Source organism: Tachyglossus aculeatus, chromosome 1, assembly GCF_015852505.1.
Source record: "Tachyglossus aculeatus isolate mTacAcu1 chromosome 1, mTacAcu1.pri, whole genome shotgun sequence".
In the NCBI taxonomy this organism is placed as follows: Eukaryota; Metazoa; Chordata; class Mammalia; order Monotremata; family Tachyglossidae; genus Tachyglossus; species Tachyglossus aculeatus.
The window spans coordinates 134,287,397-134,307,652 of record NC_052066.1 but is presented as its reverse complement, the minus strand read 5'-3'; the positions used below and the strand labels follow the sequence as shown (position 1 = coordinate 134,307,652).

At 40.7% G+C, this 20,256-nt stretch overlaps 1 protein-coding gene and 1 non-coding gene across 2 annotated transcripts in view; both read left to right on the top strand.

Annotated features, from left to right (window-relative positions):
- HCRTR2 (hypocretin receptor 2) overlaps nt 1-20,256 on the top strand; it is a 108,713-nt gene that overhangs the window by 16,973 nt on the left and 71,484 nt on the right. The window lies entirely within an intron of this gene.
- Nucleotides 4,123-4,260, top strand: LOC119935864. Its single transcript, XR_005453475.1, has one exon. It is a non-coding gene; the product is annotated as a small nucleolar RNA SNORA7 (small nucleolar RNA).

Sequence of the window (20,256 nt, the reverse complement as noted above, 5' to 3'; positions counted from 1 at the left end):
TTAGAAATGGGATCAGAGGGGCACAAACTTTAATAATTTATTGCATCAACTCAGAATGGATTCAGTGAATCATCCACTTCTGTAGGAAGTTCCTTATAAATAACATCTTGAAGACATTCTGTCTTTTAAGTATCTAAAATGATTTCTGCCAATCTGTAGAGAGAAGAAAATGGTTTCTGAAAACAATTAGGTCATTGTCTCAGTCATTTGAGGAAGACTTGTCTGCTGTTTCAGTCAATCAATAATATATATTGAGCTCTCACTCTATGCCAAACACTGTTATAAGTGTTTGTGAGAGCACAATAGAGTGAGTAGACATCCCTGACTTTGAGGGATTTACAATCTTTCAGGGGAGATTGTTTTCTTTTTCATGCAGTAGGTAAGATCAATCAATCAGTGGTATTTATTGAAAGTTTACTGGGTGCACAGCTCTGTACTAAGCACTTGGGAGATTGAGATTGGTAGTATAATATGTCAGAGTTGGTGGACACATTCCCTTGCCCACAAGGAACTTACAGTCTAGAGAGGGAGACAGATATTAATCAACTATATTACAGATGTGTATATAAGTGTTGTGAGGCTTAAGGTGGGGTTGACAATCAAGTGCTTAAAAGAGACTTGTCCAAATGCATAAGTGACACAGAAGGGAGAGAAAGTAGGAATAATGAGGATTTATTCAAGGAAGGCCTGTTCTCTCTCCTACTTAGACTGTGAGCACCAAGTGGAATAAGGACTATGTCCAACCTGATTAATTTTTACCTATTTATCCTAGAGCTCAGAACAGTGCTTCATATATGGTAAGTACTTAATAAATATGATGGTGATAATATGATTTTAATAAGGCTTTGAAGTAGGGAGAGTGGTATGCCATATATGGAGGTGGGAATTCCAAGTCTGATGGAGGACATGAGCAAGGAAGAGTTTGATGGTGGTATAGGTGAAATCAAGCTGCAGGAAGTTGCCATTAAAAGAGCAAAGTATGCAGGCTGGGTTGTAGTAGTAGACTGTGAGCCTGTTGTGGGCAGGGATTGTCTCTGTTGCTGAATTGTACTTCCAAGCACATAGTACAGTGCTCTGCACACAGTAAATATGATTGATTGAATGAATGAATGAATGAATGAATGAATGAATGAATGAAAATTAGTTGGGTAAAATAAGAGGAACAGAGCTGATTGAGAGCTTTGACGCTGATGGTAAGGAGTGTGTTAGATAAAGAGATGATTAGGCAACCACTGGAGCTTCTTGAGGAGTGGGGAGATGTGGACTGAACATTTTTTTTTTAAGAAATGTGATCCAGGCTGCCAAGTTAAGTATGGACAGGAGTAGGGAGAAATAGGAGACAGAGAGGTCAACAAGGAGGCACACACAGATGTCAAGGGAGAATCTGATACTGCGCATAGATCAGTATAGTATCAGCTTTTGATTAAGAAGAAAGGGCAAATTTTAGCAGTGTGGAAGTAAAACAAACAATTTGGTGGGATTGAATGTGTGGATTGAATGAGGGAGATGAGTCAAGGATAAAGCCAAGGTTACAGGCTTATGAGATGATAGGGAAGTGGACAGAGAAGAGATAGAAGACAGAAAAGTAACTGTCCTAGTGGAATGGGCATAGGCATAGGAGACAGAGAACCTGGGGTCTAATACCAGCTCTACCACTTGTCTGTTGTGTGACCTTGGGCAAGTCATTTCACTTCTCTGGGCCTCAGTTACCTCAGTTATATGGAAGCAGCATGGCATAGTGGCTAGAGCACAGTCCTGGGAGTCAGAAGGTCATGTGTTTTATTGCTAGCACCACCACTTATCTGCTGTGTGACCTTGGTCAGGTCACTTCACTTCTCTGAGCCTCAGTTACCTCATGTATAAAATGGGGATTGAGACTGTGAGCCCCATGTGGGACAGGGACTCTGTTCAACTCAATTTGCTTGTAATCACCCCAACATTTAGTACAGTGGTTGGCACATAGTAAGGCACCTAACAAATACCATCATCATCATCATCATTATTATTATTACTATTATGCAAGGTGCCCTTTAGGGATTGGCTGATGACATATGAAAATTTAGTGATCCTATTCTTTTTTTATGATTCTAAATTGGGAAGCTCCTTATAATTCTTATAATTCAGGGACTGTGTCCAACCTGATTTGCTTGTATTCATTCATTTGTTCTATCATATTTATTGAGTGCTTACTGTGGTAAGCACTGCACTATGTGCTTGGAAAGTACACTACAGCAATGAAGAGAGGCAATCTCTGCCCACAGTGAGCTCACAGTCTAGAAGGGGGAAGACAGACATCAAAAGAAGTAAACAGTCATCAATATAAATAAATAGAATTATAGATGTATACATATATAAATAAGTGCTGCGGGGTTGGAGGAGAGCAAAGGGAGCATGTCAATGTGATGCAGAAGGGATGGGGAGCTGAGGAAAAGGGGCTTAGTCTTGAAGGAGGTGCACCTTCAGTAGGGCTTTGAAGAGGGAAGAGTGATTGTTTGGCTGCTTTGAGGAGGGAGGATGTTCCAGGCTAGAGGTCTAGGTCCAGTCTTTCAGTGAGTTTCAAGTGTCCCACTTGGCCTTGCCCTTGAAGTTCAGCATGCCAGGGTGCTCTGTGCTTATGTCTCCAACCATGACTTGCTTGAAGTGACTGCAGATAAACAGCATCTCCTGTCGGAGTTTTCAGCTCCTTCACCTCTTTAGCAACTTGGTCAAAGTCAGCCTGAGCCAACCTGGCAGTGCGGCAGGACTGGGACCAGAACTGGAACCGGGATGGAGCTGTAATGGACGAACAGGTCGGGAAAGTGAATGCCAAGGCCGGACCCATGGGACCTCCCCCCAGCCCCGCCCCCAGGACACGTGCCTTAGTACAGTGCCCAGCACATAGTGCTTAACAAATGCCATTATAATTATCATTACTATTAAACTATTCTTTACCTCAGCTACCTCATCTGTAAAATTGGGATTAAGAGGGTGAGCCCCATGTGGGACAGGGATTGTGTCCAACCTGATTATCTTGTTTCTACTCCAGTACTTAGTACAGTGCCTGGCACATAGTAAGTGCCTAAAAAATACCATTTTTAAAAAGTAGGGAGGATAGTGATGTTGTTTAGTGATGGGAATGTCAGTGGGAGGACAAGGTTTGGGTGAGAAGTTGTGGAATTCCCTTTTGGACATGTTTAGTTTGAGGTGTCCTGTAAACTTTAAATGAAAAATTTTACCCAAAACACACTGTTTTATGTAGGAGCTCAAGCATGATTAACAAAGAGAATGGGCTTTATTCTGAATTTAAAAAGATCCAGATATTTAAAGATCCCAAAGTTCGCATTCACAAAAATTCAACTGCATTCAAATAATTATGTCCTGGTTTCACAATAGTAGTAAACTTTGTCAAATGTCCCAGTGGTATGCTAGTTAAAAAAATTTAATGTTAAAAAATTACCTATGATAGCAAACATCTACAACCTTTCAACAATTTCACAGCCTGGCCTCACCCTTGTTAATCCAGTACAATTATTTACTTAACATCCAATAATTTATTAGTATTATGGTCAAGCTTTATTTTGAAATGTCTATTCAAGTTCTAGGGATTTGAGATCTGGGAAGCTTAATTAAACATGGCTCTTGATACCACCAAAGTGGATGGATGTTTTCTTTGTCAGAGGATAAACCTAATGTTAGAAACATGACCGGCAAAAAACACACACACACAAAAATGAATTAGAGAAGCAGTGTGGCCTAGTGAAAAGAGTACAGACCTGGTACTCAGAGGATTGGATTCAAATTCTGGCTTTGCTACTTTTTTGCTATGTGACCTTGGTTAAGTCATTTCTTTGTGCCTCAGTTCTTTATCTGCAAATGGGTATGAAATACTTGTTCTCCTTCCCTCCGTAGACTGTGAGCCCCATGTATCTACCCTAGCAGTTAGTATAGTGCTTGACATATAATAAGCACTGAATAAATAACAATAATAATAATAAATTTTGGTACTTGTTAAGTGCTTACTTTGTTCCAGGTACTGTTCTAAGCACTTGGGTAAATACAATTTAATCAGGTTGGACACAGTCTCTGTCCCACATGGGGCTCACTCTTAATCCTGGTTTTACAGATGAAGTAACTGAGGCACCCCCCCTTTCAGGGTCACACCTGGAGAGTGTCCAGTACTTTACCAGTCTCAACTACAGGAGGGAGAGTCAAGCAAATGCATATCCATTCCATTCCTAGCTTGTGCAGTGACTAGCGAGTGGAAGGCAATCTGTCACAAGTCAAACCTCGTCTATGCTGGGCAGCAGCGACAGGCATGGAAGAGAGTCAAGGGCAGAGACTCAGGTTTACTGTGTGAAAGGTGGCAATGGTAAACAACTTCTGTATTTTTACCAAGAAAACTCTATGGATACACTATCAGAACGATTGCAGATGGAGATGGGTCATTCTGTGTTCATGGTGACATAATGAGTAGGAGATGACTTGACAGCATAAGACAAAACAACTGAGGCACAGAGAAGTGAGTGACCTGTCAGAGGTTACCTAGGAGACAAGTGGCAGAGCTGGAATTAGAGCCCAGGTCCTTCTAACTTCCAGGTCTGTGCTCTATCCACTTAGCCACGCTGCTTCTCTACCACAATTACCATGGTGGCTTGGACAGCTATACATTTTCCTCCTTGCTTGTGTTTGAATTTCCCCAGAGCTCAAGCAGACCAATGTCTATGAACAAAGGAAAGGACTGAGATCATTATCTGGATAAGCCAAGGTAGGTAGGGAAAAATTAGGTGGTGGGGGGGTAGGATTCTGAATTGTTTTTGAATAACCTGACAAATTGATACAATTATCCACTTCAATTGGGTTGAGCAATTGAGTTGGTTTAATATAATGGCCAGTGGTCTTTCCCTTACTCCCAATTGCACTCTGCTTCCACTCCCTTCACTCTATAGAACTGGTCTCCTTTATAGTCACCAATAAACTCCTTCTTGCCAAATCAAATAGCTTCTATGCTATCCTAATCCTCCTTGACCTCTCAGTTGTCTCTGACAATGTGGACCACCCTTTCTCTTGCTCTCTCTTTTTTTGTAATGGCATTTCTCAAGCGCTTACTAGGTGCGAGCATTATACTAAGTACTGGTGTAGATTCAAGCTAATCAGGTTGGAAACAATCTATGTTCCACACGAGGCTCATAGTCTTAATCCCCATTTTATATACAAAATAACTGAGTAGGGACAGATTAAGTGATTTGGCCAAGATCACACAACAGAAAAATGGAGGAGCCAGGATTAGTACTCTAGAAACATCTAACCTTGGCTTCATTCATTCATTCAATCGTATTTATTGAGCACTTACTGTGAGCAGAGCACTGTACTAAGCTCTGGGGAAGTACAAGATGGCAACATATAGAGACAGTCCCTACCCAACAGAGGGCTCATCGTCTAGAAGGGAAGAAGGCTTCACTGACATTGTCCTTGCCTAGTTTTCCTATCTCTGCCCACTCCATCTCAGTCTTTTTTACAGCCTCCTCTCACTGAGGGAATCCTTCAAGGTTCAAATCTAGCTCCCCTTCCAAACCCCATTTACGCTAACTTAGTGAATGTATTTGCTTCATCTACAATCTCCATGTGGATTTTTCCCAAGTCAATTCTCCAGTCCTCTCTCCTTCTCTGCTGTCTGGTAATTCCTCCCTACTATCAGGGAATTGCTACTTTGATGCCTAACACCTGAAATTTAGCTCATTCAAAACAGAACTTCCATGCAAAACCTGTCCTCCCCTAGATTTTCTCATTACTGGAGACATCACCATCCTCCCTGTTTTTCCAGCATGTAACCTTAGGGTTATACACAAACTCATTTCTCTCCTTCAACTAGCATATTCAGACACTCAGTCACCAAACACTGTCTGGAAATCTCTAGAATCTGCCCCATCCTTTCCACCCAAACAACTACCAAGCTGATCCAAGCATTTATACTTCCCCCTACCCCTTGATTTCTGCATCAGTCTCCTTGCTGTTCTCCCTGCCTCCTGTCTCTCCTCTCTCGAGGCCATACTTCACTCTGCTGCCTGGATCATTTCACTCAAAAAAGATTTGGTCCATTACTCCCCACTCCTTAAAAACCTCAAATACTTGTCTACACACATCCAGAACAAACAAACCATTTAATTCAAGGGAGTCAATTAGTTTTCCCCTTCTTCCTTACCCAACTAATAATAATAATAATAAAAGTATTTAAGTGCTTACTATGTGCCAAGCAACATTCATTCATTCATTCATTCATTCAATCGTATTTATTGAGTGCTTACTGTGTGCAGAGCACTGTACTAAGCGCTTGGGAAGTACAAGTTGGCAACATATAGAGATGGTTCCTACCCAACAGTGAGCTCACATTCTGGGGAAGATACAAGGTAGTCAGGTGGGGCTCACAGTCATAATCCCAATTTTACAGATGAGGTAACTGAGACACAAAGAAGTTAAGTTGCTTGCCCAAGGTCACACAGCAGACAAGTGGTGGAGCTGGGATTAGAACACACATCCTCTGGCTCCCAAGCCCTTGCTCTTTCCACTAAGACAAGTTGCTTCTCTAGCTGTACTCCTACTACAACCTAACCCATACACCTCACTCCTCTAATGCCAACTTTTCTCCCAGGCACTTAGTTCAGTACTCTGCACACAATAAGTGCTCAATAAATACAAATGAATAAGTAAATTAACTTACTAATTCTCTGCACCTCTAGCTTGTCTGCCTCCCAACTCCTTGCCTGCATCCCCCTTCTGGCCTGTAACTCCCTTCTCTTTCATATCTCTTAGATCACAGCTCTCCCAACCTTCACAGCACTAACATCAATATATCAATGGTATTTATTGAGCACATACTTTATGCAAACCGCTGTACTAAGCCCTTCGGAGAGTACATTGCAAAAGAGGTGGTATAGAGCTTGCAGACCAGAGGCAGAGACAAAAATTAAAATGAATTACATTTGAATAAATGTATAATTTCTGTGGGACTAGAGGAGGGTAAATATCAAAGTACTTGAGAAGAACAGTCCCAAGTGCATAGACAACCAGAAGGGATGGCTTAGACAGAGAAGTGAGAGCTTAGACAACAAAGCTCTCACATCTTCAAAAGGCCTTGCCTGCCTAAACCCTCATCACCTGTGTTCAACTTCCCTTCTGCTTCACCTTAGCACTTGGATTTGTGCATCTTAAACACTTGACATTCACTCTTCCCCAGGTGCCACTGTACTGATGTATGTATTTTTATGCTCTCCCATTTCCCCTATCTGTATTTTTTTAATTTTTGTATCCTGCTGTAGATTGTAGACACCTTGTGGTCAGGGAATGTGTCTACCAATTCTATTTTATTGTACTCTCCCAAGCATTTAGTACAGTGCTCTGCACATAGAAAGTGGTTAATAAATTCTATTAATTGATTCATAGGAAAGTGTTAAATTCTCACTCAATCCAGTGAGAGGCCAAAGTGACTGAAGGTCTCCATTGTCAACTGAGAATTCATCTTGTCCAGCCCTCTCTACCACCTTACTTAAATACAATATAACCTTTATCAAAGTGACTCATGTACCATATATTTTATGACGATATAATACAATCCATTTTGAAACTCCATCATTGAAATCCTAGTCTATGTACAAAGTAATAATGTTCCAGCAACCATACAGTTTCACTGGGCTGCAGAGATAATGTGTTGCTACTGGTTACTCATGCAACTGCAGAGGGTAGTGACTGCAAGCTGACTAGACAGAGGCAGGAAGAGCTGTGGTCTGGCAGTTATGAAGGTACAATGGTGTGAGCAAAGGGTCAGAGGCAGGGAGGGACACAAATGAGACACAGTGAAAAGTTTAGTTTAGGAGGAACCAGGATTATGATGCGGGAGAAGAATGGCTGAGTGGGAGAGATGTAATGTGCTGTTTGAGTACTTTAAAGACTTGACGTGGAGAGGAATGGTAACCATGACATTCTCTTGAGGATGGGAGAATGACAAAGGTGGAGAATGATAAGAGTAGAATGACATTTTAAAACAGTCTCTCTGGAGCAGAGTGAATTATGAACTGGAGAGGAGAGAAGCTGGAGGCAGGTAGATGAATGAGGAGAAGGAGACGTAATCTAGTCAGGATATTATGACCTCCCTCAAACAGGGTGGTAGCTATTTGGAAGGAGAGAAGAGTGAAGATGCAGAAATGAGATGGCAGAAAAGTCCACAGGATTTAGCAATAGACTGAATGTAAGAGTAGAAAGAGAACAAGGAGCTAAGGATAATACCAAGGATTCAGGTTTCCAGACAGGAAGGATGATAGTGTTAACTCTGATAGGAAAGTTAGGTTGGGGAGTGTGTTTGCGAGATAAATTGAAGAGCTCAGTTTAGACATATTGATCTTATAAACCCATTGAGACATGAGTGGAGGTGGCCAATATCCCCTCTTATCACCAAATATACCCATCCTCTCTAATGTGGTACGTGGAACAGCAAAAGACAACTTTTGGCTTACAAATCGAAGCAGAAAGACTTATACGTAATACAGTGTTATGCCTGCTGTGAATGCTCAATAAAGTCTCAGTGACTCACTGACATCATTTTTATGAGGCTATGCACTTTAAATCTATGATCTATTATAATTAACACAGCAAGGTGTTAGATAAATATCAGACTCTCTAGAGCTTGATTCAAGTGATTTCCCCAGTGAACAAGTCAACATGCTACTAGTCTTAATAGAAGAGCAATGAGTGTTAGGGAGACAAAGGCCTGCAAGGGATGTAAGTGAAGGTGGGTCGATTATGGGTGAGTCTCTCTTTAGTCATTTTGCTTCTTCACCTCCCCATCCCCATCCATGATTTCTTTGGGTCATTCTCCCTGGACACCTCTATTACTTCCTCTGCTACAGTTCCCGTAGTTCCACTACTACCTGCCTACTATAGGTTGACATAACCTTTGAATAGTTTCTAATTTGTAGTTTCATCCTTCAGCCCTATTTCTAGTCATTTTGTTCTTTGCTCAAGCAGTCGCAAGAAGTTTGGGCTGTTACATGTTGCAGCGGCAGTGTGTTTTTCATCAGAGGATCTCAATGTATTAGCAAAGAGTGACCTGGTCGCTGTATTTAAAGAAGCAGCTGACTTTTTTCTGAAAGTAAACTTACTCCTTGCTGGGGGCAGGAGACTAGTCTTCAAACTTGCCTGCCTCCTCCTTGCCGAGTTCTACATCCAGAATAGAAGAGTGTTGGGTAGGAACTGAGGAAGAGATTTTTGAAAAAAATCTTCAAAATATAGGACATTTCAGACTCTAAGAAACTGAATTTTGCTTTGGAAGAACCTAATAATTTTCCCTATTTTAATTAGATTATAATTAAAAAAAAATCTTGGGCCTACAGCACTGAAATGACCTTTCTCTTCCACACTCTTTCCATTGTTTGTCCCTTGGACCATTTTCCAAGTCTGTTTAATGTCGTCCAGAATGAATGATGATAAATCAGTTGTTTCATGTAAAGAGCTAGAGAGTTGCTGTGAAAATTGAAGCAATATTTCACAATGGAGGAGTATTATGAGGGGATTGTTCAGTGACAGAGACAGTGAAGTTAATAAATTAGATCTAGGAACATTGGCAATTTAGCATTATCACAGAATCAGGGTTAAGACAATCTGAAACTGTAAATACGTCTGAATCGGTTATAGGAAGGAACATCACAAAGGGAAAATGGTGGCACTAGAGTTTATTTTAGGATTTGAATATCCTTGAAGACAAGAGTTTAGGTCAAAAGCTCATTTCACTGATGCATTTTTCATTGAAACCAATCCAAGCCTCTGCACTGAAGCAGTGTGAAATCACAGAATCATTGCAAAGGAGGACCCCTAGAGACCCCTAGAGTCCATTTCACTGCCTCAAAGCTAGTTTACCTTATGTCTCATTCTAGGTAGGTGAAGACTTACTCTGTTGTTTAATGTGTTTCTAGATGGCCCATATTTTGCTACAGAAGAGTATGTGCTATCTCAGTATCATGCAAGGCTTACAAGCACTGAGCCACGACAAACCTACTCGAAAGTGGAAACAATTTTGAAAAAACTTAATAAAGCTTCAAAAGACACAGGATTCTTAGCAATCTCCCTCACTTTATTATGTTCCTGCTTCAAATGCATTTCCTGAGGCTAGCTCTTAACTATAGAAAGGCTGACTGGCCTCTCTAATTACATTTAGCATTTGATTTGCTGGATTTTTTTACCTTCCACTTTTACAGTCTAACTATGATTTTGGATTTGTGTCAGCAATGAGTTAGAGAGTCGTTCTAGTAAGTGTTTGGGGTTGTGCACTGCTTGACTCTAGTTCCCATTCCTGGTTTGCACTTCAGATCCTGATCATTTCCTTACCAGTGCTGGCAGACTAGAGTTCAATCATGATTTTAATATGTAACCAAATTAGGGAAGGTAACTGGATAGTAATAATCATAATGGCATTTATTAAGCGCTTACTATGTGCAAAGCACTATTCTAAGTGCTGGGGAGGTTACAAGGTGATCAGGATGTCCCACGGGGGGCTTAGAGTCTTAATCTCCATTTTTTACAAATGAGGTAACTGAGGCACAGAGAAGTTAAGTGACTTGTCCGAAGTCACACAGCTGACAATTGGCAGAGCCAGGATTTGAACCCATGACCTCTGACTCCAAAGCCTGTGCTCTTTCCACTGAGCCATGCTGCTTCTCTAGTAGCCAAAAAAGAAGCAGAACTGGAAGACAGGAGGCTTTTGATATGGGCCATCCTTTGGGTAAGGAAAGTTGGGACCTTAGGCTAGATAGTGAGTTGGCTAGTGGCTGGGGGAACCAATGCATGGCAGAACTTTTGGGGAACCAGGACTAGCCAATCTGCCAGAGGCCTGGTGTCCTGGATGTCTGTAGATCCTGGATAAGGTACTGCATTCCTATCTTTCGCTAAATCACCACCACTGCATCTCCACTTCAGGACCCCCAAGGTGGGGTTTAATGGCCCTAGGCAGACTTGATACCCTGATCTCAAGGGTGAAGTATTGTGTTGAACATTAAATTTGTCAACTTATGTTATCTTTTTATGTTTAATCCTGCACACAGTAATACCACTGTTTAGATTGTCAGATCCTGATAGCCTGGAATCCAATCTTGATTAACCTTCGGTTTATTATTCCCCACTGGTTAGTATAGTGCTCTGCACGCAGTAAGCATTAACTGACTAGCAAATACCATCGAATGAAGGAAAAAAAAACAAAAATTGGTCTGGCTTCCCTAACCAGGCCTGACCTGTGGTCAGAAATATTTTGAAATTTTAGTTTTCTCTAATATTTCCTTAGGCTAGTATCCTCGTTTATTCAAGCTTTAGTATTTCATTTCCTTATTTTCAAAAGAAATAAATTGTAAGCTTCTTAAGGGAAGGGACTGTGTCTTCTGTTTTTGGCATGCTCTAGTAAACTTAGTACAGTACTCTGCACAATAGGCATCCAATAAATACTAATGATACTGATTCCTAATTGATCCTACTGATTTGACAACTGTAGTCATTACCAGAATTATAGAAATGCCGTAATTCTCTTTTCAGCAGGAAATCATTTAATTTGTGGTTTATCCATGGCCTTTGCTTTTCTTTTTCCTCTCTGCTGATGCTTGCCTCATACACCTCACTGTTCAAAAGACCCATTCATCAAGGGAATGGGGCACATGTAAACTCAAATCCCTACATTTTGCTCTGAGTAAAATGAGAGAAGAGTGAGATAATTGGTTACAGGCAGTTAATTGGATTGTGCTTTCATGTAATTGATCCAAATCAATCAATTGTATTTATTGAGCACTTATGTGCAAAGCACTCTACTAAACATTTGGGAGAGTAAAATACAACAGAATTAGCAGACATGTTCCTTGACCCTATCAAGCTTACAGTATAGATTGAGATACAGCCTTAAAAGTGAATAAGTAAATAATGTATCATATATAATTTATAGATATGTACATAATTACTGCGGGGTTGGGGATGGGATGATTATCAAGTGGCCAAAGTTCACAGATTGAAGTGCATATAATACCCTAGCCAGTTCTTTCAGTAGTAAAGCTCATTTTTATTGAAGAAAAGTAGAAAGCATTTTTGGATGTCATTTAAAATAATATTTATTTAAAAATAGTGAATTTTCAATTTTAGGCTCAATACTTTCATTAATATCTACAAGACCGATATTGTTATCCAATGTTTATAAGTTCATCTATTTTAAAATTTTAATAGGAGGAAATAGTTGAATTGTTTTTTCATTTTGCTTATCTCCAAAAATATGACTTCCTCTTACAAGAGGACAATGATAAAGTTTTACACAAGAATGTAAAGAAATTGTAGTGAATTATTTAATACCATGGTACATATTTTCACGAACTGTTTTGGCCACTAAATGGAATTTTAAAATGGATGCTCAGCAAATTATTGAAATTGCTTACAAATGTGTAAAATGGAAAGAATGAACACTAAAAGTCAAAGCTAAATTCATCATAAACATCTTGATTATCATCATTACCATTTCAAGTGTATATAGGATAATGATAATTGTGGTACTTAAATGTTTACTCTTTGTCAAGCATTGTACAAGCACTGAGATAAATACAGGATAGCCAGAATGTATGCAGTCTCTCTCCCACATGAGACTCACAGTCTAAATGAGAGGGAGAACAGACATTGATACCCTGTTTTACAGATGATCCAACTAGGGGAGGGATAAATTAAGCTACCTGCCCAAGGTCACTCATCGGGCAAGGGTGGGAGCTGGGACAGAACCCAGGTTTCCTGAGTCTTGGACCCATGCTCTTCCACAACATACTAGATAGTAGAGCTACAAGTGATAGAATAGACATTTAATTTCCCCTTTAATAGGGAGCTCTCTGAATAATAATTCAAGGCTTAACATAAATATGAAGATATGAAACAGTAATTGATGGGGTTAACAAGAAAGCTTCCTGGGTTAGGTAAGCCTAGATCTTTGTTCCAAAGGAGGAAGATATTATAGGGCATAGAGAACCACAGAGGTTGTGCTTCCAATATGGATCATTACAGATCAGCTCAGAGGTGGAAACAGGGCATCTAGTTATGGAAGTGGACAAGATGGAAAGCTGGAACACATTGTGTGGACTGGGACATTGTGTGGACTGGAGTGGTACATTTATTAATTTATTCATTCAATCATATTTATTGAGCACTTACTATATGCAGAGCACTGTTCTAAGAGCTTGGAAAGTACAATTCAGCAACAAATAGAGACAATCCCTACCAACAACCAGCTCCCAGTCTATTTACTTTAATGTCTGTCTCCCTCTCTAGACAGTAAGCTCCTTGTGTGCAGGGAATGTGTCTACCAGCTGTTATGCTGTACTTGCCTTAAGTGCTTACTTAGTACATACTCAGTACACAGTATGTGTTCAATAAATGTGGTTGATTGCTTGAGAGGTTAGCAGGTGTGATCCTCAAAGGCTACTACTGTGGTAAATCTTATATGGCTTCTTAGTAATGCCTTGGAATCAAAGCTATTGAATGATAGAACTGAACAGTACACTCTAAATTTCCCCTTATAAAATTACACAAATAGGGACAGAGCCAATTTTGTTGAAACAGATTCAGAACTGACATGGGGAAATGTAGTCCCCAGGGTTTGTCCGTTACTCTTCCTTTTGAATGTCAGTGGTATCTGCACTTGGAAGTAAGTTAAATGTTGTGCCTGAGTAGATAGCATTTAGACTAGGTATCATTAATTGTATCTAGAGCAGGCAGGTTGAAAAAATAGAAGTAAAAAAAGAATTTGAGCCAATCTCTTCTGTTGTTTAATAGTCAAAGAGTTAATGCCCTTGTTTGCAGCCTAAGAAACAGAAAACTGGGAACTGATGTCTTTTGTTTCATTTTAGCCCAGTTGGCATGGGGAATGTACATCTAAACTTGTCAAAATGAAAGAGAGATCCATAGAATAATTTATGTGCACCTTGAGGGCAGATATCACATCTACCACCTATAGTGTATTATAGTAATAACAATAACTCTGGTATTTAAATACTTACTATGTGTCAAGCACTGTACTAAGTGCTGCAGCAGATACAAGATAATCAGTTCCCACATGGGGCTCACAGTCTAAGTAGGAGGGAGAACAAGTATCGAATCCCCATGTCGCCCATGAGGGAACTAAGGCAAAGAGAAGTTAAGTGACTTGCCCAAGGTCACCCAGCAGGTATGGCAGAGCTGGGATTAGAATTTAGGTCCTCTGACTCCTAGGTCCAAGTTATTTCATTAATTCAATTGTATTTATTGAGCGTTTACTGTGTGCAGAGCACTGTACTAAGCACTTACTGCTTCTATATTGTCTAACATGAACCTCTTAATTGAAAATTTCATTTAAAATAAACACAATTTTTCCACATTGACTCCATATTGGAATTTTAGCTCCTGGTAATCACATTCCAGACAATGAAGTGTATTCCTATTTGTCTTGGATGACAAGTGCAGTTAAAGTGAGCCCTATGTGGGTCAGGGACAGTGTCTGACCTGATTAGCTTGTTTCTATCCCAAAGCTTAGAACAATGCTTGGTACATAGTAAGCCCCTAACAAGTGCCATTATTATTATTATTAGTTATTAATTATTATTATCCCCTTCATTCCATGGAATCTGACCTTTCAAACACCACCAGTGATCTCCTTGGCAAATCCAATAGCCTCTACTCCATTCTACTCCTCCTTGACATTTCTGCTGCCTTTGACACAGTGAAACATCCTCTTCTCCTAGAAACATTATCTAACCTTGACTTCACCATAAATATCCTTTCCCGGTTCTCCTCCTATATTTCTGGCCATTCATTTTTGTTGTTGTTTGTTATTTATGGTATTTTTAAGCACTTATTTCTCAAAAACTTTTCTAAACACAGGTAGATTAAGTGCTGGGCACTCAGACTGTAAGCCTGATGAGGGACATGGGCTGTGTCCAACCTGATTAGCAGTATCCAATCCAGCACTGAGTACCTGGCACAAGTACAGGGTAAGCACTAAACAAATTCCATTAAAAAAAGCTAGATACAATATAATCAGGTTGGGTACAGTCCCTGTCTCATATAGGGCTCACAGTCTAAATTGTAGGGAGGAGGATTTCATCCTCATTTTACAGATGAGATAACTGAGGCCCAAAGAAGTTAAGGGATTTTCTCAAGGTCACATGGTAAACAATTGTTGAGCCGGTATTAGAACCCAGGGCCTCTGACTCCCAGGCAGCGTGGCTCTGCCACATGTCTGTTTGTGACTTTTGGCTAGTCACTTTACTTCTCTGAGACACAGTTACCTCACCTGTAAAATGGGAATTAAGAGTGTGAACCCTGTGTGGGACAAGGACTGTGTCCAACCTGTTACCTTAATATCTACCCCAGAGTTTAGAACAGTGCTAGGCACATTATAAGCACTTAACAAGTACCATAATTATTATACATTTATTATTCTAATTTTATTTCACAGGTTCCTCCTCCTCTGCCTCCACCCTTTAACTGTGGGTGTCCTTCGAGGCTCAGACCTGGGTTCCCTTCTATTCTCAATCTACACCCAGTCTTTCACCAAATCCTCTAGGATCAACTTTCACCACATCACTAAATTCCACCCTTTCATTCATTCAATCATATTTGTTGAGTGCCTACTGTGTTCAGACCACTGTACAAAGTGCTTTCCTTTCCATCCAATTGCTACCACGTTAATTAATCCAAGCACTTATTCATTCATTCAATCGTATTTATTGAGTGCTTACTGTGTGCAGAGCACTGTACTAAGTACTTGGGAAGTACAAGTTGGCAACATATAGAGACAGTCCCTACCCAACAGTGGGCTCACAGTCTAGAAGGGGGAGACAGAGAACAAAACAAAACATATTAACAAAATAAAATAAATAGAATAAATATGTACAAATAAAATAGAGTAATAAATACGTACAAACATATATACATATATACAGGTGCTGGGGGGAGGGGAAGGAGGTGGGGGAGATGGGGAGGGGGAGGAGGGAGAGAGGAAGGAGGGGGCTCAGTCTGGAAAGGCTTCTGGAGGAGGTGAGCTTGAACGAGCAGGGTAGCGGTTTGGATGGAGAGAAAAGGGCGGATCTTGGCAATGTTGTGAAGGTGAGACCGGCAGGTTTTGGTGACAGATTGGATGTGAGGGGTGAACGAGAGAGTGGAGTCGAGGATGACACCAAGGTTGCGGGCTTGTGAGACGGGAAGGATGGTAGTGCCATCAACAGTGATGGGAAAGTCAGGGAGAGGGCAGGGTTTGGGAGGGAAGACAAGGAGTTCAGTCTTGGACATGTTGAGTTTTAGATAATAATAGTGATAGCATTTATTAAGCACTTACTATGTGCAAAGCACTGTTCTAAGCGCTGGGGAGGTTACAAGGTGATCAGTTGTCCCACAGGGGAGTCACAGTCTTAATTCCCATATTACAGATGAGGTAACTGAGGCCCAGAGAAGTTAAGTGACTTGCCCAAAGTCACACAGCTGGCTTTTGGCAGAGCTGGAATTTGAACCCATGACCTCTGACTCCAAAGCCCGGACTCTTTCCACTGAGCCACACTGCTTCTCTAGATTGTGGGCAGACATCCAGATGGAGATGTCCTGAAGGCAGGAGGAGATGCGAGCCTGGAGGGAGGAATAGAGAGCAGGGGCAGACATGTAGATTTGGGTGTCAAGATGTAGATTTGGGTGTCAAATTTGGGTGTGGTGAGAATGACACCAAAGTTTCGGGCTTGTGAGATGCGAAGGATGGTAGTGCCATCTACAGTGATGGGAAAGTCAGGGAGAGGACAGTGTTTGGGAGGGAAGATAAGGAGCTCAGTCTTGTACATGTTGAGCTTTAGTTGGCAGGTGGTCATCCAGGTGGAGATGTCCTGAAGGCAGGAGGAGATACTAACCTGGAGGGAAGGAGAGTGAACAGCGGAGGAGAGGTAGGTTTGGGTGTCATCTGCGTAGAGATGATAGTTGAAGCCATGGGAGCTTATCCTAACCTGCCTTGAATACTGCATCAGCCTCCTTGCTGACATCTCTGCTATCTACCTCTCCCCACTCCAGTCTATACTTCACTCTGCTGCCCAGATCATTTTTCTACAAATTGTTCATTCCATGCTTTTTCCCACTCCTCAAGTATCTCCAGTGGTTTCCCAGCCAGATCCACATCAAATAGAAACTCCTTTCCATTAGCTTTAAAGCACTCAGTCACTTTGACCCTCCTATCTTACCTCACTGATTAATTACTACAATTCAGGATGCTCACTTTGATCTTCTAATGCCAATTTACTCACTTTACTTTGATCTAATCTATCTCACAATCGATCCCTTGCCATGTCCTTCCTGGCCTAGAAGTCTCTTCATATTCATCAGACCATCACTCTCCCCACCCTCAAAGCCTTATTGAAATCCCATGTACTCTATTAGCCCTTCCTAGACTAAGCCCTCATTTCCCCTTCCCCTTCTCCTTTCTGATTGCCCTGCACTTGGATCTGTACATTTTAAGCCAGTTATATTTACCCCATATAACTATGTACATATCCATAATCTAATGTCTGTCTCCCTCTCTAGACTGAAACCTCCTTGTAGGCAGGGAACATGTCCACCTGTTCAGTTATACCGTACTCTTCCAATTGCTCAGTTCAGTACTCTGCCTACAGCAAGTACCCATAAATATGATTGACTGACTGATTTTCCCAGATCAGAGAAATAATACTTGTAAGCCTAAATAAGAACTCACACCCATTTATTTATATGGACATAAGCTCCTTGTGGCCAAGGAATGAATCTACAAACTCAGTGTATTGCATTGTCCCAAGTACATAGTGCAGTGTTGTGCATGCAGTCAGCCCTCAATAAATATGACTGACTTATGGAAGGTTGTACACAAGTAGCCCTGCTGTTGGTCCAGCCAATGGAAAGAACACTGCTCTAGGAAATGGGAGACCTGGGTTCTGGCCCCAGTTGTGTCAGTAGCTTATTAAAGTGGATGAAGAAAGGAACAGGCAATTTGCAGGTTGCTGTACCCCTGTCTAATTGCCCTTTGCATTCCATACCTCAGGAAGTACATGACCAATGGGGTTGAGTCACTAGCACTATAATCAGTTCCTCTGTCCAAGTTCTTGGTCCTGAAGTCTCATGCCTGAGGCTCATCTATCATTTCAAGACAAGCACAAGGAAATCAGTGATAGGATTTAGATGGGCAAGGAAAAACAAGGAGAAGATGCCTGACTTTTTTTTTTGATAGCATTTATTAAGCACTTAGTATGTGCAAAGCACTGTTCTAAGCACTGGAGAGGTTACAAGGTGATCAGGTTGTCCCACGTGGGGCTCACAGTCTTAATCCCAATTTTACAGTTGAGGTAACTGAGGCACCGAGAAGTTAAGTGACTTGCCCAAAGTCACACTGCTGACAATTGGCAGAGGCAGGATTTGAACCCATGACCTCTGACTCAAAAGCCCGTACTCTTTCCACTGAGCCATGATGTTTTTGGTCATTAGCTACTAATCCTGTATACCACCAGGCCTACTAGCCATGGCCCTGCTCTCTAGTCTTTACAAACTCAAATTAGAATTATCCATCATCAATCAATCGTATTTATTGAGCGCTTACTATGTGCAGAGCACTGTACTAAGCGCTTGGGAAGTACAAATTGGCAACATATAGAGACAGTCCCTACCCAGCATCCAGCCAAACTGTAGTAAGTTATGTCCACAGAAAAATACCCATGATAAATCCCCCTTCACTAGAATGAAAACAATGTCGTAAAGGGTTTGATCTTGGAAATGGTTGAAATCTTTTTTTTTTATCTCAACAGTCTGCTGTTTGCCAGTTATATACCAGTCATACTCTCTGTATCAAATATCAACACTGACAAAGGGAAGGGAGAATAATCAATTAGGTGGATGAATCAAGCTAATTGGGAAGTTGAACATGAAGTGACCCTAACAGGAAGCTGGGGGAAGGACTACATGATCTTTTAAGTTCCCTCCCAACCTTTTGAACCTAAGATCTATCAAGAAGCTAGGAGAAAAGAGCTCTCTCAAATGATAGGAGGTGAGACCAGGATGGTAGAAGTGTCAACTAAAGAGTGAAAGGAAGGGGGAAGAAGAAGAGGAGCAGAAGTCTTGGAATAGCAAATGGGTAGCATTTCCTCCCCAGTCATTTTTCTCAAGGCTTACTGCTACTCCTTCTAAAACGTCCCCTGACTGGCTCTCTCTTACCTCTCTGCTGCTTGATATTGATAAATCAGAATGTTCTGACATACACAAAAGTTTCTGATGATAGTACAACATTAATATAATGGATCATACAAATCACAAGTACATTGTATTTAAAACTACTGAAGTGACAATATATAAATGCTGGAATTTTTAATATAAACTGTGATTATTAGGGATGCATTTGTTGTACATTTGTCACTTTCTAAGGAAAAGTTGTGTTTGGATGTCTCTATGATGCCTGGGCATATCGTACACAATGAAGGGCAGATGAAATGCACAAATTGTCCTTTATTGCTAAGATTCTTTGAATTGTTTAGGTAAGAATGAAAAGGACACTATCAAAAATGATTCTTCATAGGAGCACATGACATAATGATACCTTTTTGGAACTTGCGTAGAATCAAGAAAGCTTAATGAAGTATATTGTGTCTTAGAAAGTGAATTTAACATCCCACACATCAGGTGAGTTCTACACAATCACAATTACTATGGATTGACACGGCAGGAAGCCATTTGGTCTAGCCTTTTGCCTCTAGAAAGATGAATTTCTAAACCACCCCAGATCAATGGTTATCTTTTTTTTTTCTAAGTCATCCTCAGGGACAGTGAGTCCAAAACTTCTTCATCAGCTTTTTCTACTATTACGGGCTAGATGTTCTCTCTCCTAGTAATTTATATCTATTTCCTCCTTTTTGGTCTTCTTTAATCACCAAGAGCAGGGTCAAAATTCTGCTCATAAACATGCTTTGAATAAGTCCAGTCTCCCTTTCACATCTTTCTCTTGAGTTAAACAACCACATTTCCTTTCATCTTCCTCATGGGTCCTCTTTTGCATGCCTTTTGTTATGCTTTTCTAGTCCATTTCCAGTTTCTCTATATGTTTTGTTTTTAAGTGTGAGAACCTTGCCCTTCTATTATGTTGTTTAGATATTTGGAATTCAGTAGTACTTCCTGGAACAGCTTTCCATCAGATGAAAGTAAAGATGCTTTTCTTCATTCACCACATTATCCTTTTCACATTTTTTGCCTTCTCTCAGTGGC